Source organism: Patagioenas fasciata, chromosome 3 (genome assembly GCF_037038585.1).
Source record: "Patagioenas fasciata isolate bPatFas1 chromosome 3, bPatFas1.hap1, whole genome shotgun sequence".
Classification (NCBI taxonomy): Eukaryota; Metazoa; Chordata; class Aves; order Columbiformes; family Columbidae; genus Patagioenas; species Patagioenas fasciata.
In genome coordinates this window covers 8,319,342-8,344,852 of record NC_092522.1, presented here as the reverse complement: position 1 = coordinate 8,344,852, position 25,511 = coordinate 8,319,342, and positions in this window count along the sequence as shown.

The following is a 25,511-nucleotide window of genomic DNA, read 5'->3' as shown; positions in this document are numbered from 1 at the left end:
AGCGATGAAGCATAGAAGGAAATTTGATATTATTCCAACAAAATAGCAAATACAGCTACTTCCAGCTTAGCTGCAAAGCCACATCAGCCTGTTGATTGTGAGCTGAAGAGGTATATAATCATATTTGGGGGAAAAAAAGCAAGGCCTTTGTAGATTTTTATCTGTTTGGCATTTCTAAAACTCTCTTGTGGAAAAAAAAGATATATTTATTTAATCTAAAATGGTCCTCCGGATGCCCACCATGGAGTCTGTTCTATAATTACCTAAGGTGGACGAGTGGGTATGGGACCCGGGAAAAACACAAAGCAGATGAAAAAAAGAAGATAAAAAAGACTTCCGAGAGACTGAATTCAGTTTTGGCATCTCTCCAACCATATGGAAATCGAAGGGATGTTAAAAAACATTCTAAGACAGGATGCGCAGGACAAGGGTAGGAAGTTTCCCTCGTTATTAGTGTCAGAAGAGGAAAAACAAATGAAAAAAAGTGCAGCTTTTTATATACAAGACAGCAGCACATCTGTCCAACCAGGGTGGGTGCCCAACCTTCAGGAGCAACAACAACAACCCAGTTGCACTTTGAAATGTTTTACACCTGATCAGACACGTATGAGAAGTCTCACTTAGCCACAAGGCAGAGTTTGAAGAAAATTTTGCAGGGGAAAATCGTTCTTACCCTCTTCCATTCCTCAGTGCTTTCAGTGTTCTGGTCAAGGTTTTGACAGCAAGAGTAGCTGGTCATGGCCTGGTGAAGCAATCGCTCTGTATCTGCCCTTGCGTCTGGACTCCACGGCTGCAGCGGAACAGATATTCCATGACGGAAGGACTCACGGCTGGAAGGCATCGGGGAGACCCATGTTGAAACCAAGTGTCCAGTTAAAATTAGACTGGAGAATCTACAGTCATGTTCTCCTCAAATGTAAAGGGTAAGAACACGTGTGTTCGTTCTGGATGTCGTTTCATTTTGACTGTAAATCAAGGGATTTAACAAACACAAAGCTCTTTGCGAGAGGACTGTTACACTTAAAACCTGATAAAATATCCGTGGATTCCCCTGCCATCGGCAGTAACCACTGGATCTGTTATGCACCACAGTGGTATTTCACATGAGATCTGTAAAACTTGGGAAAAGCATTTTAATCCACTTTTGCCTTTTCTCAGGAGCCGAGCCCCTCAATCATTTGCAGCTGCTGTCCTCTTCTAAGGAAGAGAAATACAGCCCACAGTTTTAAAAGTGAATCACAGAGTAGGAGATACAATGAGTCTGTGAAGGAAGGGAAAAGAGAACTAGATATCAAATCTAGGCCTCTGGAGACACCCAATATGATATTACTGCAACCTTCTCAGTCCATGAATGAGATTAATTTGGCATTGTAGAAGCTATTATAGCACGTGAACAGGTTCAGCTGCTGTGGCAAGACTTTCCAGAGCACTATCCAAAATCAAAATGCTATCTGCAAAGGTCTGTCACTGGGACTGCACATGAGATGTAATAACCCAGTACTCTGCAGGGGACGTTGGCTTTGGGGACTACTACACATGGGGCATGTGCAAACACAAACTGGCTAGGTACACTTGTGAAAGACAGGCAGTGATGCTTGCTTAGCATCCGGGGATTGATGGTGAGCTGAATCACGGAGAGAACTGGAAAACCGGCTGCAGAAGCTGCTCCTGATGTCCCAGTTGAAAGGTTGGGCCACTGACGTGGTCCTACAGACTCATATTGTAGTCCCACATCTCAGCAACCTTGGGCAGATCACTTTGTTACCCTCTCTCTGCTCCCTTGGATAGCCCTGCCCTTTTGAAGTGTAAGATCATGAGGGTGAATTATCATAGGCACTCAATTTTAAAGTTATTGACTGTCTTCTGTGGAGGACAGGACTATAGCACATTATCTCCGATAACTCTTTGCACTCCAGTTGTATCTTTAGTCTTTTCTGTGGGTGCGGAGTCCTATTCTCCAAGATACTGCACACAGGAAAAAAAAAAAAGGGACATTTCTAGTCTTTTTAAGACCCTCTCGGTATCTGAAACACAGAAGATGATCTATTATCACATATCCTCCTTTGCACATTAAAGCACTGTTCACACGACTTGCAGATTCAGGTCTGAATGGAAAGGCTGCAAAACTTCAATGTAATGAGGTTTACAATTAATGACTAAGCAGGAAAACTAAGCCTGCAGACTTCTAAGAAAATAGTAGTTGGATGATCTTAACTTTTGTTTTACCAAGACAAAAACAAGGAAGAATGGTAGGCAGAAAAAGATGAACGTGCACTGTTAATCTCGAGTAAGTACAGTAGTACTGAAAAAGGTGTTTACAGTGAATCACATGATTCAAAGGGATTAATTATAATTAAGAAATAAGCACAATTCTGTATAAAATATGGGGTCCAGCAGTGTAAAGATCAGAGGGCAAAGTTGGTGTAAAATACGATCAGAAAAGCAAAGATGGAAAACGGAACAGAGTGAGATCCCAGCAGGGGTTAAGATAAATAAGACATTTTTTAAGTACATACGGAAGGAGAGGGCAGTGAAGGAGACAGAAGGGCCTCTTAAAAATGGCAAGGGTAATTTATTGACACAAGTACTAAGGGCATTGTTTAAGGGGAAAAAAAAATGAAATGAATTCTTCGCCTGAGTGTGCAGAGAGAAGAGGGGACAGGTGCCAGAAAGAGACATAAATTTCCCAGAGGAGAAAGAGAAATGCTTAAAGAAATTAAGATCATACCAGTGCTGGTGATCAAGAAAGTGGAATGCCGGAAAACTGATAAAAAAATGCTGGAACAAACATGATGTATCCCAAAAATCTAAGGGAGAGGCGAAGAAATACTGCAGAGACAGAACCTGGAAAGCACTTGGCGGGAAGCCGTATGCACCGGCAGAAATCTGACACTACGCTACCATATGGTTAAAGCTAAATTCAGGTTGTGGATGCCACCCAGCAAGCTGGTATTTTTGCTTCAAAGGCCTTTTGGCAGTAAAGGAAATTTTACTAGCAATAAAAAGGCCAGCCTTCTTTGCTTCCTTCTTGCTTGCCCAGTTTCCTTTCCACCACCTGCTTTTTGCAACGTTAGCCCATGACACAAAGGGTGCCCGCGAGGGAATATTCCTGAGGAGCTGTGTGGTCACCGAGCTTCCCCACAGTGCATCCCAAAATCCCTGTTGTGGCTGCAGTACTTGGTACCACCCCATGTGCACTTGTGCCTTTAAACTGAGGTTTTTAAACAGTTCTGGAAAATAGAAACCTTAACAAAGTCATAGGGAATCCACATTAAATTGCAAAACCAGTGACCTCAGTCTGTAAAAGCTACAGACCCCTTAGCTCCCTGTAAGCATGTGCCTATTCCACTGAAGCCAGAAGAATTGCTCACAAACATCCAAGTCCATGTGCTGCTGCTCCAGTAAAGAAGCGGTAATTAAACTGGACCTACAGCACATATATCATACAAATGGAAAGAGCAAGCAGAGCAGCAGAAGGACTAACACTGGAGGGAGATGGTGTCAATGACATGCACTTAAGCAAAGACAGAGTCAGGCCTTAAAAGAATTTGTGGGGAATTTGGCTACACTAAGAATAGATGGTACTTGGAGCAGCAATGGGCAGCTGCTGTTCGTAGAAGTTTAGAATGGCTACTCTAAACTTAGTGCGCAAGTATTCAAAGGTGGTAAATACTGAAGGATATGCACAGATGCTACCAGGAAAAAAAAAATATATATATATTGCTGATTGAAGAGTGTGATCAGGCAAGGTGCTGAGTGCCAGTTCCTCCAAGGAGCTCCACTGCTCTGTATCTATATAATCTCTACAGGCTTCCTTCTGCTCCCAGCAATGAGATATCAGAGCTCTGCACCACAGAGGAGTATTTTTCATCATGTAGGATTATATGTGCATGGCCTAATCCCACTGACACCAAGGAAAGCTCCAAGAGTTAGTATGGACTTTCAATGAGCACATGCAGTGCCATCACCTACAGCGTTTCCCCCAGTTACCACCCAGTAACTGGCTTTAATCTGCTGGGGATGGCTTTGATAACACTTCTAATCGGCACACTAACTAGGGCCATGAAAGTAAAATGGGTTGATGCCAAGCGCAATTGGACCTATCAGACATTTGTGGTGCGGGTGCAGGGAGGACAAGAGGGAGAATTCAGCTACGCGGTGTGAAACCTCAGCGCTCAGCAGCCAGGGCATGGGCGCTCTGCTCCTCGGGTGAAACTCTGCCCAGCAATCACTCAGCGACCTTTGCAGACAGTAATGACATGCCTAAAATAAATAGAAGTGCAGCTGAGAAATTCAGGACAAGGCAGAAATAAGAGCAGAAGCTGTAACTCTTTGGAAGATTTATAATTTATGACCATTCCATGGCATGAGTTCAACTGTGACCTCTCAGCTGGCAGCTGTCTTTATGCTGCTTTCTCCTTCCACCTGCCTAGTGAGAAAACAGCCACCGTCTCTGTGAGCGTGGATAAATCTGTCACACTGACTTACACAATGAACTCTCTGGAGGGAGACTGAAGTAGCCCAGAGAATAAATCTAGCCCTCAGAAACAGTAGCAAGGTTGTCCAAGTTTACAGCATCTCCTTTTAACCCCTTTGGTGTGGACCTTAGTGGCTATAATTATAACTGGCACTGTCTGACACGCTGAAGCCGGGAATCCTCTTCAACATGATGGATGTCTCACTCAGGACAAGTCAGAGGTGGACAAAAAAAGCATCCGGGACAGGCCAATGATGCAATACGCAGCTCTCATCTTATGTGGATGCCCTGGCCTTTAAAGCTTTTCCCAAGGACATCCAGGTGGGCAAAACAGTTTTACAAGAGAAAAATGTCTTTGCTGAAGTGCTCAGATCACAAGGACAAACCACTGAATTAGATCACTAGATTTTAAGGCCAAAAAGGCATGATTAGTTTAGATGGATTAACGGGCTCCTTCCACTCCTGCTACCCTTCTGATGGGAACATGGCAGACATTAAATCGATGCTGAACCTCACCCATGCCAGAAAGACATCATCCTCTAATAAAACACCTCTGAGGCAAAGCATCTTGGGATGCTCCAGCAAAGGACTTGAACAAAACCAAATGGCTGGTTGTGAGCAGCGATAACAGCTTGTAAAATAAGCTAATGTTGGTTAAAAATGAATAGTGTAAAAACCCCAAATATCAGCGATTACTTTTTGTTCATGGTTAATATTAAGAATTAATGTCTAAATAGCTTACAAAGGCTTTGGACAGTGATTCATCTGTGTCATGATAGATGGTTAAGCCATTCTAACAGGTAGTCAATAAATTGCCCATCACTGTAGCTTACCTTGAACACCTCCTGCAGATGTGCTTGGACACCTTTCAAATATATTTACAACATGCCTGTGACATCTGTTGAGCCACACAGAAATAGGACCTTAGTACAAACACAAGGAAACCGCAGTATCATACAACATTACAGCCAGGACTGATGCAAACACCACCAACTCCCCTCTGGACAAGCCAGTTATTCTCACCAGATAGTTTTATTCATACAGTTTCTTTCTCCTGTAGCTCTAGTTCATCTCTGAGCTTGATAGACTCTCATGAAGTCATGCCAAGACATCTAAAAAGCCACATTCACTTCATCATATTGTAGCTTTGCTCTGGAGGAAGCAATGAATGGTGTAACAAGCAGGTAAAGAGATGGTCCTGCACCCACCAGCCCTACTGAAAAGGTTGCTTGCAGCATTATTTATATTTTCGTTCCAGGCCCTTAGGAGTGCACTGTGACCACTCTATGTTATTCTCGTCACTCTACAGTTCTCCTCCTCAGCTCTGTTTTCTGTAGGAATTAGAGTCAACGCCGTCTGCAATTTTATTTCCTCTGCTCCTCAAACCTTATCAGACACCCCAGACGTAGCTTTCCTCTGTTGTGCCTAAGGTCTTCCTGCTTAGATTCCAGTAGTCCATAGTATTTACCATTCCTTAACTGACATAGAAAGTTTGTTGTGCAAAAGGAGTATTAATTGTCTGAAACTCATGAAATTACAACTCATCACAATGGCTTTATCATAGGCTTTCTGTCTCCACAATATCACCCCAAACCTTCCAGCCTGTAGACATCCATGAGTAGTAAGAAGTCTCCCTCAGCCCTTATTCATATTCCTGCTTTGCACTTGAAACCTTCAAAGAAGATGGAGGCCTTTGGTGCAAAATAGCACTGACCAAAAGAGGACTCAGTTTTCTAAGATGGTTTGATGATAAAATTGAACACCAAAACCAATAATCAGAGGGACTTGGTAGGAACAACCTTTTGACTATTTTGAGAAGCGTCCTGCACGCAAAGAACTGGACTGTGAATCTCCAACGTACTTTTCTATGGACACAAAAAAAAAAAAGAGTTGTCACGACCTTTTGTACAAGTGTCCCTGTCAGAGTCCCATGGTAATATTATGAACAACTGTGCAAAAAAATCATGCAAGGTGGCATTCGGGCTGCTAAAGCCAGATGTTCGAAGGTGCTAAGTACCCTCAACTTCCCATGACCTGAAGGGATCAGGGGGAACTTAAACACCTTCACTACCTTGGAGAACAGGGCACTGAGCAAACAACCTTGCCTTTCCTTTTCTCTTTAAACATGCATTTCCATATTGCTTAATTATCTAATTTGGAAACCATTCCGTTAGAAGCTGTGCAAGGCACATTCCAGTAATGTAGAAGTACTGCAGTTTCCAAGATTTTGTTCATAAAAGCACTGTGTAATCTTAATATTTCAGATACTGTTGGCAGTAGAGCAGTGCAATGCAGCACAACTGTCTGCCAGTTGAGGTGACGATCAGGTGGCATGTGACAGAGAGAAAGGGGGAGACACGGAGAACAAGCTACTGGCCAGTGCAGGGAAATTGCTGCACCTCATCCCTCTCCTGGCAGAGATTTTGTTCTCAGGCCTTTCACTTCTCCTTTTCAGACATCATCCTTCTTTCCTTGCCACCCACAACGTGATTTGCATCCTCACAGGGCCTCTTATCTTGCTTAAGAGTTTATTCCTCCGTGGTATTAGATGCTATTACATGGCAGAAAGCTGACGCCACTTTCTTATGGATCTAAGGCACCAAGATCTCTGCAAGCAAATGTTTTGACCCTCCTACCTGATGTTCCTCCTCAGACTGTTAAAATCCCTTTCTAAGCTCACCTATCTTCAGGAGTATCATCTTCCAGGTCCCCTCTTTTGCACAAAGTGGGAGCCCCCGCCTTGTCTGAACTAATAAAACTCTAAACACGACCGAGAATGTGAGGGAAACAGGTAAGTCAACCTACCAAATACCTTCACCAAAACAGCAACAAACTGTCAAAGCAGATCTGAGCACTTAAGGCCCTCAAGACCATCCCTCAACACAAAATTAACCCCTTCAAGAAACCATTCTAATGAGCATGCATTCTTACTGGAACCACAATGACTTATACTCATCATCTCCACCACTGATCTTCTCCACATGTTGCGTGGAGCCCACATCTTGCTTGTATGACCAGCAAGGACACTGGTCACTGTTCACCCACCCTGTTGGTGTCCAAAGTGACGGATTGAGAGAGCACAGAGTCATAGCACACTGTGCTTCAACTGCAACGACCTGTTTTCCTCTTTCTTGGCATTTATATCTGAAAGAAAAAGGATATTATTGCTGGGCCTGGATGTGGAAACTCAGGGGAAAAAAAAAAGTCTGGGGAATAGCAATAAGGAATGCTGTTTGCTCAGCAAGATTTGGGAAGAAAGGAAATGATCTATTTGGCGAATTGAAATTATTCCCTTAATGAATTTGGCTCACTATTTTAAGTCAGAAATAAACCCCACACCACACAACCCGTGCTTTATTTTTATTTAACAAAAAGAAGTGTCAGCTGTCCAAAAATACTGAACAGCTGTCCTGAAATAGCAGATTTTCCTCTATGTTTTTTTTATGATTCAGTCCATTCCATAATTTTGCAATGAGACCTGCAGACAGTACTATTTTGCTTGCAAGAAATATGCACAATGTGGCATGTGCCTCGTAATCTTCTGTGATTAATGTATAAAAACAGAGTCAGAACATATTTATACGATGGCTTGTCGAATTATAGAGATTGATCTTGGTTTCACTCACGGCCAATGGCTAAGGAGCACTTTAATCTGCTACAGGTGAAAAGGTAATGCAAACACTCTCGTGTTTATTTAGGACAGCTATTGGGAATATTTCATGCCATATTTCAAATACAAATACTCTTTGGCTGTCTCTGAGTCAAGGAAATATAAAGTCATTAGTATATGGTTTTATACAATCTATTGTAAATATTAAAATTACACAGGTCATTTGACCCAAATTGAGATTTCTGCCTAGTTTCTTCATAATCTTGGCTTCCAGGGGACTGTGAGAGGAAGCAGGCTCCACCATAGCATCGCAGGGCTGCGGAGCCTCTCCATGATGAAACGGGAATGGTATTTCAGAACATTCTTGGCAAGGGCTTCAAGCCACCTCAAGACTGAGAGCAAGAGTTCTCTGAATTAATGGAGAAGACCCCTTTGCTTTTCAAGACTAAACAGTCCTAAAAAAAAAAGCCTTATGTGAATAGTCTTCTTGCCTCTTTTTTTTGATGTATAGGTTAAGATCTTTACCTGCTGTCAGCTAGATTACCATTTTGGCATTTGTATGAGAATCCTTCCTAAGGAGTCTCCAAGATGAGTTTACACAAGTTTACACTCTTCGTGCTCACCACGTTAGTTGAGATGATTATTTTATGTAGGCTTGGACTCACTTTCAACGCAACAAAGGACATCTACAAGGATCTAAGAGTTCAGGTGTCCCATGCAAATCCACTCATTGCATAGAGTTTCTTCTGTGAGATAAACTTCCAAGTCTAGATCAACTGCTCAGTGTATTTCTTGTGCTTCATGTGCTAAGGAATGAATCTCCATCCTAAGCCCCTCATATAAAAAACATCTTAATTTTATCTGTATGTTTAAATAAAACACTAAGTCAAGGAACATAAAAAATGGAGTAAAACTCCAGCAGCAGCAAAGTGCTCGTGCATCAAGCAGCATTCAGATCTCAGACACTTTCTCCTCCTCCTTCTCCTCCATCCTAACCACACCACCTTTCCAAAATCCCCATCTGCTTAATCGCTTTTTATTTTCCTGGAATGCCTGGAAGGCCTCAGGTTTACTAGCTTTTTACAGTTCACCTCTGCTATGTAAAGCCATGGAGACTGGGAAAAAAAGAAGAGATAAAATGAAGCAGGAGACATCAAAACAACCCCAAATGCTTTCTGGGTCAAACCGACGTCTGATACAGGGGCTACATCTTCACTGAAGTCAGTCAGGTTTTCACTGTCTGTGCTCTTGAAGGTGAATTTCGCTGATGATATGGCCTGAGACAACTTCTTGCCTGAAGCCTGGAGTACTTCAGCTCAGCCTTGCAGGAATGAGGAAACTGCATACAACCGAGAGTTACTTTTAATCTACTTTGAATATTCAAGTGACCCCAGTAGTCAGTCAGTCATGAACAGCGCTATATGAAGCCTTGGGCATTTTTAGTCTAACAGAGTGAAAATATGAGACAGAAGTTACATCCAGGGTTACTCTGAAAAATGAACTCCAGCTATTTGTTCTGATAACGATTCACTTCAGTCTAAGGTTACTTACAAAAGAATGGTTACGTATGAGTGCACTAGGGCTGGGCAGACCTAGGTGCAGCACCTGGCTCTAATGAGGAAGTTGTATGTGATTTACACTCAAGAGTTACTATTAATTAACTTCAGGCACCTGACTTAAGAGCTGAGGACCCACACACACTCAATGAAGAAAGACAAGACTCCTGAGCTGGTCAACCACAGAATCACGGGATGGTTGTGGTTGGAAGGGACCTCTGGAGATCATCCAGTCCAACCCACCTGCTAAAGCAGGTTCACCAGAGCAGATCACACAGGAATGTGTCCAGGTGGGTTTGAATGTCTCCAGAGAAGGAGACTCCACAGCCTCTCCGGGCAGCCTGTTCCAGGGCTCTGGCACCTCAAAGTAAAGAAGTTTCTCCTCATGTTTAGATGGAACCTCCTGTGTTCCAGTCTGTGCCCATTGCCCCTCATCCTGTCATTGGGCACCACTGAAAAGAGTCTGGTCCATCCTCCTGACACCCACCGTTGAGATATTTATAAACATTGATGAGATCCCCTCTCAGCTTCTCTTCTCCAGGCTGAACAGCCCCAGCTCTCTCAGTCTCTCCTCATAAGAAAGATGCTCCAGACCCCTTATCATCTTTGTAGCCCACCACCGGACTCCTTCCAGTAATTCCTGTGTCCCTTTAGCAACATATCATTTCTCTACCTAAACTGCAGAGAAACTTTTATTCATTCCTAACCCTGCTGTGGCACAGTTCTTTCTCTGCCAACAATGTCTATTTGCATCAAACACATGGGGGACTTGCATCTTGACACAGTATGCGAGTGGCAATACTTGTGTCACCACAACGCATGCTCCCTCGCATGAAAAAAAGCTTCACTAGGGGTGGATTAAAAATATAAATGTTTTACAGGGTTGTACAGTCACAGCTGCCAATCCAGTCTATACTCTCAGTGACTTAAAAACTACCCAGCAAGCATCAGTTGGCATAATCTTAAGTAGCTCCTTCTGAGCAGGTGAAGATAAAGGCAGGATAACTGGAATCCCTTCACTTCGTACTCTCCGGGATGTTCTCTATGCAGAGGGGTGAAAAAGTGGACATCCTCAAATCTTTTCTCATTCCCAGAAAGGTATCCCTGATGCAAGAAACTGGGGTGGGACGCACAGGCAGCACATGCTGAGGAGCTGATGGAGTCACCTCCTCCAAAACAACCATTAATTTACTGCCACTCTAAACCCTTATGTTAAAATAAATGTTTATTTATTTATATATCTAGCTCTCCCTACATATATATAAAACAAAATAGTATCATTTAACACGTACGCATGGGACTCCTCACACAAGTTTCCAGAGCACTACCCTCCTTCGCCCTGGAACAGTATGTTTCTAGGCATTCAAATGCAGTGTTAGTGTGCAGAGGGGTTAGAGAGAACAAAGTCAGATCAAAATATCATTTCATCCCTTGGGTCCGTGAGCTATTGGCTGTGAATGTAAAGGAATTATCACACACAAGCTCACTTCTACGGGCAGCCTGGCAGGAATGCATTCCCATTCAGCTAAAGATCCTTCACAGGGAGCAATAGAAATGTTCTGTTCCTTCAATATCTTTTCATTCCTTTTCAAGCATTTATACAAGTATTCAGGGGCTTAACCAGAAATGAAAGAAATTCATTTTAGGTTATGTGTATTAAGAGGCTCTGGGACTTCTGTACCTGTCTGACTGTGCTAAAGATTTTGTTAGCTGACTCTTTTTTTACCTCTGGTAACTACCAGTAAATCCCATGACTGGATTATTCTGTCCACCTGAAACAAATTCTCTTTTCACAGTGAGAAGCATTCAAAGCATTTGAAGATGTATGGGATTCATTCAGCGTATTTACTGAAGAATTTAGTTGTAATCGCTTATAAACATCTGTTGCATTTTAGCTCAGTATGGGTAAGTAACAGGAATACAATGGCATGTGCATGTTGGATGCCATCTCTTGGGAAGAAATATAAAAGCCAAACACCACCAGGTTACATTTCTCTTACCTGGCAATTGATTGTCAAAAAAAAAGAAGGAAAAAGAAAAAGTACAACATAGTGCTTGGGGAAGCAGAGCTGATTAATGGGTTGGCCTGTTAAACCATCTGCTCCTGAGGAACCAGCTTTGAATCCCAGTGCCCCTGGCTGGGTCAGCACTTTCTTCTGGTGCTGAGAAGTGACATTAACTCCGCCAGCCTCTGCTTTTAGGAAGGAAGAAATAGCCCATGGAATCCTATCTGCCTTAGAAAAACAGAATTACCTTCCCAGGGTTTGAGCACCAATGTTAGCGAAGTTTGGTAAAAAGGAAATGTTGGATCGGAATTTACTAGAAAAACAAACAGGTAATAGTACAACTCAAGATGTCTGAGTTCAAAATGCCTCTCTGAGAGCAGAGAATAATGTGATCATTCTTGGAGCTGAGTGTCGCAAAATTAAAAGGAGGGAAAAAAAAGGGACCTGTGGCTTCTTTGTAGCACACTGAATAAATGCACTTCCTGACATTGTCTTTGATAGGGTCCCTATCAGCTTGTCACTTGGGCAAACGGTAATGCCGGTCTAGCAATAAATGCCCTAATAATGTTCCACACTCTTTGAACTGGATCTCACAAAAGCTGGGGGCAGTCAAAATGCCAAATAAAGTTAACTAAGCACAAGAGTGGAGGCCAGAGACAGATGCTGTGAGCTGAATGTCAGATCAAGGGATGAGATCAACAAGGTGCTTTAAGAGGCATTTCCTGGTTCACTCGGGAACCTCCAGCAACCTTTGTAGTCTTTCATCCAAGCCTTATTAAAAGAACAGAGCGCGGGTTTTATAAGGGACACTAAGATCTAAACGCACGTTCATTTGAACTCATCAGATATAACTGGAACTGGTTTGGGTAGCTGCTCTCCCCAGTGAAATGTTTCAATTTAAAGTTATCATAAATAGGATACAATGAAATTAGAGATTTCAGCTCTGAAAAACTGACTTAACGTTTGGTTTCTTGTCTGCAGTGCCAAGTGCTTTACTACGTAGATCATAGAATCATTTTGGTTGGAAGAGACCGTCAGTGTCATCAAGTCCAACCATAACCTAACTCTGGCACTAACCTGTGTCCCTAAGAACCTCATCTACACATCTTTTAAACCCCTCCAGGGATGGTGACTCCACCACTTCCCTGGGCAGCCTGTTCCAGTGCTTCACAACCTTTCCATGAAGAATTTTTTCCTAATATCTAATCTGAACCTCCCCTGGTGCAACTTGAGGCCATTTCCTCTTGTCCTATCAGTAATAACTCCTTCCCCCCGCCCTCAACTTATTAACAATCTTTTTCATCAATAGCAACAGCCAATTAGTAGCTCACTGGTACATTGCATATGAGAAGTACATGGAAAATTAATGATAATCATACAAAATAGTGTTTACCCCAATACAGATAATAGCTTCACAGTTAAATGACCTACAAAAAAATTGTGACAATTCAACACTATGAGCAACAAACACCCAGCAACTATAAGCAACGGTGGAACATCAGTTGTCCAGGATATGTTGCATGTTTAACATGGGCAGAAGATGCGAAAGACTTGAGAAACCATGACAATAGCATTGATGGCCCCAAAATGCTCAGCTCAGCAAGAAACCCCCCTTTGGCTTCCAGTGTCAATGCTTCACTTCAGCATTTCCTCCAGCAGCCGCTTGGGAACAGTATTTCTAAGGTGCCTGTAATGTCCCAGCAATTTCAAATCCACTTGTCTTTCAACCCCAGTTTCAATTTGGTGACTCTGGGCTATGTTCAGTCCCTCACTGTAAATACCTCCCCTACATCATGACGACGACTTCAATTCAGGAGGGAGCCAGGAACTGACTACCTAGATCAGGCAATCTGAATGGCTTTTTCCTTTCGTGGGCATAAATATACACGTGTTTGTACGTAAACACATTATGATTTTTCATAGCTGTTACTGGCATGCTGCCACACTGTATAATTGAGAAGGTGGAATGCAGGGATTTCGTTATACATATGCAGATACGTGTACGTGTTTGGTGTTAACACGCTACATATGCCAGACAGATATTATGACAACCTGGTGGCAAATAAGGCAACATTCCCCCAGATGGGAAACACCACAAGTGGCAGGTTTTTTTCATCTCGAATGCAGTCAGTGAGGACTCTTGCCATGCCATTCACGACACAGACAGAATCGCGATCCAATGTTTTCAGACTCGAATGATTCACCATATGTGTTTCACTGAACAGGCTGAGCCAAATCCCACCACCAGCACCCACTGAAACCCCTACAGTTGCATGAGAATAACGCAAGAGAAAAATCTGCCTTTGATTACGGAAAGAGATGCTGGGTTTTTCTCACAAGTGATAGTCTGGGATGCTGGTAGTGTAACATCTAACAATGTTCCGCGGCACACCGCTGCCCTACCCTGATTACCTGAAAATAAGACCTACCCCAAAAATAAGCCCCCGCATGATTTTTCAAGATTTTTGAGGATGCTTGAAATGTAAGCCCTATTCCAAAAATAAGCCCTACTCCAAAAATAAGCCCTACTTACAGTTCATTTTAAAATTCCATTTAAACAGTGTCCAGGCAGCTATACATGTAAAATGTAAGCATCTTTTGGAGCAAAAATCGTATAAGACCCCATCCTATTTTCAGGGGAAAGGGGTAGTTCCTCTGCTCTTGAAAACATTCCAGGAGAGGAGTAACAAAACCAACCATTCTCACCTCACAAAAAAATGAGAAACAAGTACAGACAAGACCCAAAGATGCCTACAAACAAGAGTTAGAGGAACAGAGTCCGATTCATCCTGCCCAGCACATTAAACGGGGGGCACTGCACTCACCTCCATTTATCTTTTGAAACCTGGGCAAGAAGACAAGCTCAGGCAGCAAATTTTTTCACTTTGAATGGACAGGAAACATTAGAAACAAGCAGTAATGGGTGGCTTCTGCCTGAAATAGTCTTGACATACTGAGCATTGTAGAACATTAAAGTAATGTCAATATTTATTATACAGATATGTGTATTGATTGGGCAGTAAAATGATCCAAAGTAATATGTGCTATAATCATAATTGAACTCAATTCAGAAAAGGAGCAGTGACATGCAGAGAAGGGGGGAAAAAAAAAGTCAAAAAATACTGTATCCCATTTATTAAATTAGTTCATGTGGGCATCTGACGACTGAGCAAATAGGAATAGCTACTACAAGGCACTAGGTATCTTGCATGAGCAAAATAAAAAGCAACTAAGGCCACATTTCTCAAACACTTCATTGCAGCTCATTGGGCTTTGCCAGTTCAGAGCAGCTGAGAAATCGACCGTAACACTCGGCAGCTCAAACTCCATAAGGTGCTGTGTCCTCTCTCACTCATCTGCCTTTTCTTATGAATGATGAATTAATTTCTCCACTCAGTGCCACCACACGACACACCAATGTAGACACTGTGTTGTGCTCTGATCACAAGTTACCATTTAGAGACTAGCAACCACTAATTCAGCAGAGATTTAGACAAAATAAAAAAGACCAAACTTACTTCAAAATTCAAACCGATGTGGCACCTCTTTATTCCCCCCTTCCTCTTATTTAAAGTGTGGATTAAAGAAAAAAAATCGCCTGCTTTTATATTTTCTTTGTTTTTATTCTCTCTGGTGAAACTGCATTTATTTAACTAAACTGGCTGTATATTTAAGTCTCCAAGTTCACAAATTATCCACATAGTCTTCCCAGGCTCCATTTTGCCTAATTGCTGGTAACAATTCCAGCCCTAGGACTGCTGACACAGCATATTTCCCACTCCTTCACCAGATGACTAATTCTTTTTTCTGTTCCTTTTAACAGGGGAATGAAAACGTTCAGTATTGAATTAGTAATGAAGTTCTGATTAAAGACTGTGAAACTATTTGGACTTTCAAATGTTTTTAGGAGTATCCAGCTACATGGTACCTGGTGTTGGACAACGCCAAACACTGGCAAGGAAGCAAAGCCATTTGCCTCTTTACAAACCTGTTAGCAAATCTATGTCCTAACCTCACGAACATTTTCTGCCTTGCAGGAAAAGCAGTACTGATATCCCTTAGGAAAGGCCACAGTTCTAACCCAGTTTGAACCAGGTAGTGGCAGAATTATCCTCGTTAATGTTTCCAGGGTGACTACGAGCTAAAGAAAAGCTTTTTAAAAGCTCTAGATAAACATTTAGCATTTTGCAGACACTCACACTGCTGTTCTGGTAGCCACAGGCTCAACTAACATTTAATTTTGTCCAGACACCTATGTCCAAAGATCCTATCTCTGCAAGAAGCCAGCCAGATACCTCCTACGTTACTCGAATTAACAAGACCCATTTCAACCTGTTTATTCCAGTTACTTCTACCAGCTAACACAAAACACAAGGAAAACAAATATTAGTAATTTTTACAATTGCTTTGAATAACTACACTGAGAACTGGGGCATTTCCCCATGAGATTGCTTGGTTTTCTTTGTCCCAGAGAGGTGGCTTCAGTATTCTCTGGACGCTGGCTAAACCCTGGACATCTGTAATGGTAAATGAAAGCACCTCCTGGAATGGCCTTCCTTATGTTTTTTTTTAATTTCTGTTTCTTTTCTCTTTGGTTTAAGAGCAGCTTTGCTAGGCTTACTAAGCCCACTGTAAACAAGGCTTAAGAAAAGGCTGCATTAAACAGCTCAAAGCGGAATAAAACTGGTCAGGAATAAGACCACAGTCTGTGTCTCCATGTAGCATGAAGTTGTAGGTAAGAGTCAGCATCAAACAGAGAAGTAGCTCCACTGACTTCACTGTCCTTCTTTGTCTTTGTGTCTTTTTCTTGTTGTGTCCTCAAGGCAGAGGGGGAATAAAGCTCTGAGACAGCAACGACAGTAATAGCTCCAATACAACCCTCCTGTCTCTGGAAAGGACAACTTACCGCTATTATCTTTCCATCAGGGAAAAACCTTAGTCTCCACCACTAAAAGAAAAGGGATGAGAGGCTGTTGAGATTTAAAAAAAAAAAAATGCACTGAATAACAGACTTTGTAAGTACTTAATTACTGTATATTTTATTTATTCTATTTTCTAGTATGATAAAAAGATATCTAGCTAATGTTTTGGGTTTGCTGTCTTTTTTTTTGTTGTTGTTGAAATCTAGAGTAGACTATGGTCTTCATGTTCAAAATGCTTGATTTTATTCTACCTCTTATTACTCACTGGCAGCACCAAGTTAGATTTAAACTTCTGGCCCTGAACCATTTCTCCCAGCAAGAGCGAGAAAGCTACCCCTCAATGGCACTAGCAAGCATCCACTGCTGAAGACAACCTAATTCAAAAGTTCCTGTTCATTTTAACGCTCTAATTTCAGAGAAATCCCATTTCTGGGAATTTCTTTGCTCCAGCAGCCCGTCTAACACAATACTGCCCACACGTGTTCCCAAGGTGAGTCTGCTCAGGTGGTGGGAGCAAGGGTTCAGGCCATGGAGATACAGGAGAAGCTCTCAGCCCATGTCCACCCACCAGCCCCACGCTGGGTGCCCACCCACAGGTTAGGAAGCCCCACGCTGTGCTGCCCAAGGAGAAGATGCTCTACAGAACTTACTGGTGACCCCGCTGATGCTGCTGCATTTCGCAACAGGACGCTCCAGACCCTACTGGACTTGGTGATGGGACCTAGAGATATCTGAGTATTTGAAATTCAGGTCACTATATAAAGAGGGGCTGGGAGGAAAGCAGAATCCAGATGGAGACAGGGAGCACAGTCTGGTTTGGTTTGGTTTTGAAGGACTTTTTTTTCTTTTCCCTGAACTGAAACCAGTTGCATTTAGCTTGCAGCCCTGTTTATATGGTACAGATACACTAATGATTAATGACGTGCCAAGTGGTCCAAAGAAATTAATTCAGACCCACAGATACTTGTCGGTCCCTGAGGAACGAGAGCATTTTTTAAAACTGACCCACTAATTACCCATGAAAAGATTCAGGTAGTGGAGCTCACTTGACCTTATTCTCAATGGCAGCAGCAGGTCTGATTCCAGGGAGTTTCTTTTAGTTCTTTAGTTTTCCTGTCTCAAAACTTGAAAGGCGACAGCCTAAGATCAGCCTCCACTCCTCGGTAGTTTCCTAAATTTTCCAGATGATATTTTGCACAATGATGTGTCATTTCATGTTGTATCAATCACATTAGAGTACGTCACTCAATCTAGCATAAGGCAGTGTGATTGACACAATCTGAGATGACTTGTCACAACACGAAACATCATTGCACATTTGTGTGGTTTGGGTTTTTGTGCACACACACGGAGCCTTCACAGGGTGGAGGGAGGACACTCTCCCTCCTTTAGAAGTTTTCACAACACTTTCCATTGCAGTGATTAATAAGCATCTGTTCAGTAAACTGAAATTTCTTCAGTTCTCTCTCTAGGCTACCTCTAATAATAAACTACCCGAGTCTGAGTTTATTCCAACCCCTATTTATAATGGACACCTTCTCATGACATATAAAGTGCCCTGTTCCCAAGAACAGCCTTATTGTTAGGGAGTGGCATAATACAAAATCTCATCACAATTAACCACTTGTCCCTTGGTGGCATCTGACGCTAATTCAGCTCCCAAACAATTAATTTGGAATAACCTCACAAAGCAATCCCTAAGCAGCAGTAATTAGCTAATTCCCCTCTACTTATGTTATGCTCATTATGTTACAGACAACTTTAAATCAGGCTGTCATCGCTAGTTCTTGCTGTCACCGAGGCGATTCGGGAGGATGAGTTACTACACTCGTGATCTCTTGTAACCCGTCTGCGGAGGAAACGCTCCGTCCAGGAGCGCTGGGAAGGTGGTAAATCCCGAGCCATGTTCTGCAGGGGTTTAAGGGCACAAGATCAACTGCAAGGGAAGCTGCAGAAATCACAGGACTTTAATTCCTAGTGAAGAAGTGCGGCTTCTTAATGAAAACTTAAGGAAGGTAAGTTTGCCATAAGATCTGGCAGAGAATCCCTGACTGGGTACTGGGATTTGAGTCACGTTATTGTATTCTCTGTGTTCTTAGAGCTTGGCTATATGGAAAGGCACTAACCCACCAGCTAACCAGGCCCACGAGCAAAGAGAGCTCAGACATACCTGCACCAACCTGCAGGTTTCATGTTGTTGTGCCCCCCGCCTCGATTCTCCACTTAGCACACAGACCTTGTACTTCACAGGGGTGTTTTGAAGCTAAAACACACAAATGATGCACTGGGACTGTTGAAAAGTAGAGTACAGAAGGATTTCATGAGCCTGTTAAAGTGAACTGGATCTTTCTTGGACTGCTGCCACTTTTTGCATCTGGGGAAATAACTTAAGAGTGGCAACTGTACAGCCAGATGTTGCAAAACTAATATTTTAGGGCTGTTTTTTTGGTGGCACAGTGTGGTGCTGCATAGAGATATCAGAACATACTCTGAATATGCCAACTCAGATACCAGGAATGGTATGTTATGTCCAAGACAGCTCTGTCATCAGAAGTCACAGCAAAAACTGTGATTGACTTATCATCTCCAGCACAGAGATGAGACAGTTGTGCCATGGCATATGGTGTATCCTGACCTGACGAGCAGCTGTAGGGGAGGCAGAAGTGCAGGTATCTGCAGATATGCCATCTCCGATCACATCTCAACAGTGGTGCCTGGCCAGAAATGCAATATCCCATATTTGTTCTGAGGTTGCAGAACTACAGAGGGTGAACAGGGAAAGTATTAATTACAGTAGATCTAGATGAAATTTGCCCCCCTAAAAAAAGGATCTTCAAAGACTAAATGCTTTTATTTTGTCCCAATATATTCACTGGAGTTTTCCTCAAAAGGGCAGTTCAACTCCTCCTGCCCATACGGTGAGTCATTTTTAAAAATTCAACACACAAAGATACTCAAAAGCAATCAGTAATTTGTAAGCAACAGTGAATCAAGAAATAAACTGTTCTGTCATTAGTATATCTTCGAGTACCATAGTTCTTCCTGCTTCTAAACCTGCATTTGCAGATGGGGTAGGAGCTCAGTGGCACAGAAAGAGTGAGAAAACTGCACAGATGAGACTGGATTATTCTGTCCACTGGAAACTGAGAGACTGAGTAGGGGTTGTTTCATTTGTAGTATTCCTACCCAGCGGAATCAGAGATCTCAGAAGCACAGACCGTAAAACAGGAGAAGAGACCACAACTCTCATAATGTCCAGCTCAGCATATTTAGTATATCATAAATGCCAGCTAAAAAAAAATGCACAAATACGGAGCAGCGGGACGTTTGTATTTTTTTCCTAGCTGAAGAATAATCAGAAGTTGAAAGGCAGAGAGATCAGCTCTGGGAATTTCCCCGACTTCTACCAAAACACACAGCCCCAACCATCAATCCTTTCTGCGGTGCTCACTGCTCCATCCCACGCTGCCTGGTCCTTGGCTCGAGGAGGCACTTTGCCACCCACAGAAACCCCTTTGAAGAAGGCAAAGATGGAACACGCAAGCGAGTCCCAGCACAGAGATGTGACCGCGAAACGGATGCTGCTTCCATGAGGAAATGTTCATCTCCTTCCCTGTGTGGAGCCAAGGTGCTCTGTTTTACACAACCCCTGTGTTTATTGCTGGAGAACTTTGGGGGAAAGAAGAACCATTTTTAGAAGCAGTGTATCTGAACTGCAAAACCACAAGCGGGAAGGACATAAGAGGCAAAGCAACTGCAGATCTCCTGAGAAGGGCACAGGAAAGGCTGTGTAATGGACACCTCAGCCACCTGAAACAGCTGTTATCTCTGAACATGCAACCACAGATTCCATTTCGTGAGGTGCATGTTGCATTTCTTGAATAGTTAAAGCAGAACCTGGACAGTCAGCGATCTTTTACAGTAGCATTTGTCTGAGATAACTTATTCCCACACAGCTGTTACAGAGCTGGCCAGAGAATTCAGCAGGTTAAAAATAACCATGCAAACAAAAACAACCGTACGACCCTGAGCCCAGTATTTGGGTTAAATAAAATCTGGAGAGTTATCACTAACAGGAAAGTACTGCATCTCACTCTCTGGGATAGTACCCGATCTGAAAGTCTTACCATGAAAGGCAGGGAAGAACCATCACCTTCCCCTAATACTATGTAAATTGAGAAGACTTAATCCCCACAGAGTTCACCTACAGTATAAAACCATACACATAATCTACATATAAAGCCAACACAAGATGATACACAATAGAATCCAACACTTTTCCACATGTTGTCAGCGACACAATTCCCATTGATTTAGAACACGGCTGGGGTTGGCCTTTGCAAATGCACTGCCCGGCCAATGCACAACCAGTGCTGAGCACAGAGCCCGCTGGCCACCAGGTTTCTGCATAAGCCCCCAAAATTGGCTTACATGGTGAATTAACCAGTGCTGGAACAAATTTGCTTGGCAGGTTGTTCCAAGCCTTCTCCTAGACACAGTTTCAGCTCACTAGGCTGAAGAGCCGGTTACTTACTAAGGGACATTAAAGTTCTGGATTTGAAAAACCCCGGAGCCAGAAATCCCGTGGCAGAGCCAAACTCCAGACCCAACACCATAGCCGTGTGAAACTCGATTTGAACTCGGTGCAAATGCTTTCTTCCACCCACAGCCTTTGAGTTTCTACTTTGCATTTCTCATCAGCACAAGCCCCAACTCTCCTAGCAATCTTCGGTCAACATAGTGAAGTTTCACAGCAGTTTCTCATTAAAATATCACACAGAACTTCTAATTTGGTGTGACTTCAGTGCTCATGGTTATTTGAAACTGATCTCTTGTACATCAAAAGTGAATCAAAGCTCCTTCAGCAAAGAGTATTTAGAAAAGCAGGAGTAATGCTGTGGTTTTTACTTAAGCACTGAATCACTTTTGAGATGTTAACAGCCTCTTTGCAAGTGTTTGCAGGTTTGATTGCCGGCATCTCACATGGTTTTAGCTGAACTTAAGTGCGGCTTGTTATTATATCCCTAAGTGTAGCTAATATCGCACATGGTCACAAGCTCTGCAGTGACCTTGGTAAAATTACAAATTGAGATTCAGCCTTTCATGAATTTTTCTACTTCTCTGGATTAAAACACTAACATCACTTCAAGGTCCTTTCTATAGCTTAATTACATACCTTCAGTCTGGCATAGATAATGAGTAAACGTATTGCTATTCATGACCGAGAATTATCACCGCTATTTCATTTCTGTAACTTGACGGAATAAAGGAACAGTAAATTCTTCCCCTGGTAAATGGAATAAGGGGCAACTCCTGACGTTGCTCTGCAGGAAGGAAAAGGTGCCTCTGGCAGCAGGAGCAGAATCTGCACCACAGCAAAGCCATGGACAACTGGCTTGGATTAAAACAGTTAACTGGAGCGATCAGAGCCATTCAAGGGGAGCTGTCTGGAACAATTTTGAGCAAAGTATTTTTTTTTATCAAAATACACTGTTTTTATCAAAGTGGGAACATTTCATATCAGTGGAGTTTTCAATTGGAAGATCTCTGCGGCCTGGGCTAGATCGCCCTGTCACCGGGGAGGAAAGAAACTGTAAACCTGACTTGTTTCACAAAATTCCCGCCTGTGAAATGCTCGGAAGCCCTTGGCTCTCTCCTAAAGATGAAGAAAAACAAATATTTTAAAACCTCAAAATTGTTGCAAACACTACCATTCTCTAGCTGGCCCCACATTGAAGCACTACTGCTGACTCTGAATGCCTCAGGTACTACAGAAATTGTGGTGTGTAAGTCAAGACCACCCAGTAAGGTGAAATCTGTACCTATAACACAAATTTCAGTGAGACCTTTAAAATCAGAGTGTGCACAAAGGGACTGAGAAGGATATAACATTTTATTTTTTAAAAATATACAATATTGTTATTAATTTCATTCATAGCAGCCCAACACAAGCAAATCAAGCAGGTGTGGTAGAAAGAGCTTGTAATGGTGGAACAGCCACAGAAGGCAGCTCTAGTGACACACAGAGTCCTCAAGGGATGTTCCAAGGGGGTCTCAGCACTCACTTCTTATCTCCTCTCACTGCTTTAATTTCTTATCAGGTCTTTCTCGGCCTCTCCCACCTCACTGAGGAGCTCAATCCTCCAGCACTGACCTTTCCAGTATCGCCCCAGATATCCCTGAAGCCCAGTTCTCAGGCTCCACTGCTCCAGCTTTCCCAAGCTACAGCACGAGCAGTCACAGGGCACGATCTCACCCGCCACTTCATCGCAAAACCAGCACTAACACTTGCATGAGCTTTTATCCATTATGTTTTTGCAAAAACATGCACCTCAACAGTGGGGCACTCCGCAGCAACAAGGCAAAAAGCAGCAAATACAAGAGCCGATGATGTACGCCACTGCAGAACCGAGTCCCCAGATCCTTTTGTGGAAGAAAAAAGCCAAGGAAATTTCAAAATGTTAACTGAAGTTGTTTGCTTCATATTGCATTCACTAAACCTGGAGTTTTTCAGGTCGCTAGAGATGGACATTTCAGAGGCACAAACTCTGCTTCGCTGACAAAGCTGGGTTGTCGACTGCAGGGAGAAAAATCACAGGAATCCAACAGATCATAACTCCCATGATAGGGCATGAAGTGGGGCAGGGAGGGAGAAGCAATTTTCTCAGCTAACCTTGTCCTGGGCCTTTATGGACTTAATAAGATCATAACCAACACCTTGAATTATATCCTGAAATAAACAGGTAGCCAGAACAGAGCACAAAGCTTAAGATTTATGGGCTAATAGCAGGTGACCTTCAAGAGAAAGGCTGCTACGGGCTGTATTTGCTGAAGTCCTTCGCGAGAGCAGCCCCGAGCACTCAGCGCTAACCCCGAGGTGATGAAGGCAAGGTGCACATGCATCACTGGGAAGCCATCTCCGCTTCCAGAACAACTAAAGAAATAGTACCACGAGGACTGAAACTAATGAAGTCTGGTTTCTTTCTTATTTGGTTCTTGTGGTTCATTGACTTCTGTGTCTAAGACGGCACAAGAGTCTGAAGGTTTTCTGGCAGCAGGAGTATTATGGGATTTCCTCCTGTGTGGATTCTCTGGTGTTAAATAACACGTGAACTCACACCGAAACCATGCTTTCAATAAAGGTTCTGATAACTATTCTCTTCCCTACCCAGCTTTTTATTTTGCCCGAATTGTGGCAACTCAGTTATCTTTGAGCTTAAAATTCTTCTTTCACATGAGTTTAAGAATGAACAACACCAAACTGTTATGTAAAATAAGGGGGACACATGCACAGATCTATACAAAATGCAGATAAGCATTTTCCTCCAAAGCCAAGACAATAGTTGGTTGGCTACATGGAAAAGATTTACCCTCAGTGGCAGTGAGGAGAGCCAATGATGATGTTTTCTGCAGAGAGCAACAAGTTCATCTTTTGACCTCTAACAAGTGACCAAGGGACATCAGACCTGAACACAGATGACAGTTTGTGGAAATAAGATGAGCCAAAGGCAATGCATAAAAATTTGTCCTCGTAACCAAGCAGAGGGTTCAGTTGCCAATCCAGAACCAAAGGACCCATTCTCAAGCCAGTCTCTATGGGGTCAGCAAGCAGATGCTAAAGTTTCATTACTTCATCTGGTTACAACAGCCCATCTCAGTAGGTTCGCACACAGACCATAACTGAACTCCTCAACCACTTCAGGCAGGGCCAGAAGCTCCTCCATGTCAAGAAGAGGGAACACAAGAAATGGCAGAGCAGAGCAAAGAACTTAAGGTTTTCAGCTCTCTGACAAAGAACATGCTGCTAATTTCCAGTACGACAGGTTTATCAAATACTCTTTACAAAGAGGGGGAGAAAAATATAAATAATGTAGGCAAGGCACTGATTAGAAAACTCTGGGCCAGACTGATTGTCTCAGTACTGCTGAGCAGTTTGGCTCAGCGGTGGTACCCACTCCAGCGGTGCCGGTTTCCTGAGCTGAACCACAAACTTTCTGCTTTGGGATTTAACGTAGAGCTAGGAAACACATTCCTCAATTCCACTCTCCCTCCACCCTAAGTCATCTGCAGATCTACCGGTCCCAAAAGCCAGTTCTTGACATTTCCATTAACTTTTTTGAAAAAGAAAAGAGTAACCAGCACCATCTTGTAAGAAACTATGAGCAAAACCAAGGATGCAGCGACAAAAGCAGGAGACGCTGGTTAGGCAGGTGGCTGAGTTTTACTTAAACCCAAACCTGTACCATAAGGAGAGATGAAACACAGGCCATCCTGTGTTGCAATTAATCCCAAAGGTTAATTTTGTTGCGGGCACATTGTAAACAAAGAGGATATTTATTTCAGAGTCCAAATACGTCGCAACGGAGAGAAGGCAAAGGGAAGGGCAGTTTGTGTTGGGGATTAAGAGAAGGCCGCGAGACCTGGCGAAGCTCGTGCTGACAGATTCCCTTATTAAAAAGCGTAGCCTTGTGGAAGGCTCCCCATTGACAGCCCTGATGCGGCCGAACTTCAGAAAACCAGGCACAATTGGAAGACTGTGCTGTGGCTGGGACAGCGGGGCTAGAGGGCACTTCTAATTTGTCAAAGTTGTATCTAATTCCACGGAACAAAGTTCGCAAAGAGAGATGAGCAGAAGCCACAAATGATTGCTCATTCACCAAGCCCTGATGGAAAGATAGGCCGGCGCACAGCTTGGGCTTTGTGGAGTAACCTGAGCTGCTCCAATCAACTTGGGATAATTCTGCCTTGTGGGCATAACAGTTTTCCTTGTTTCTTCTTTAATAGGATTATTCCTCACAATATTAAAAAGATAACATCAGTGTCTTTCATTGTCTCCATAAACTATTTCTAAGAATATGAATGGATGCTTCAGGTGGTTTTGGTACTATTTCTGATACAGACTTATGAGAAATGAAGATCTAAGAGAAGAATTTGACTCAA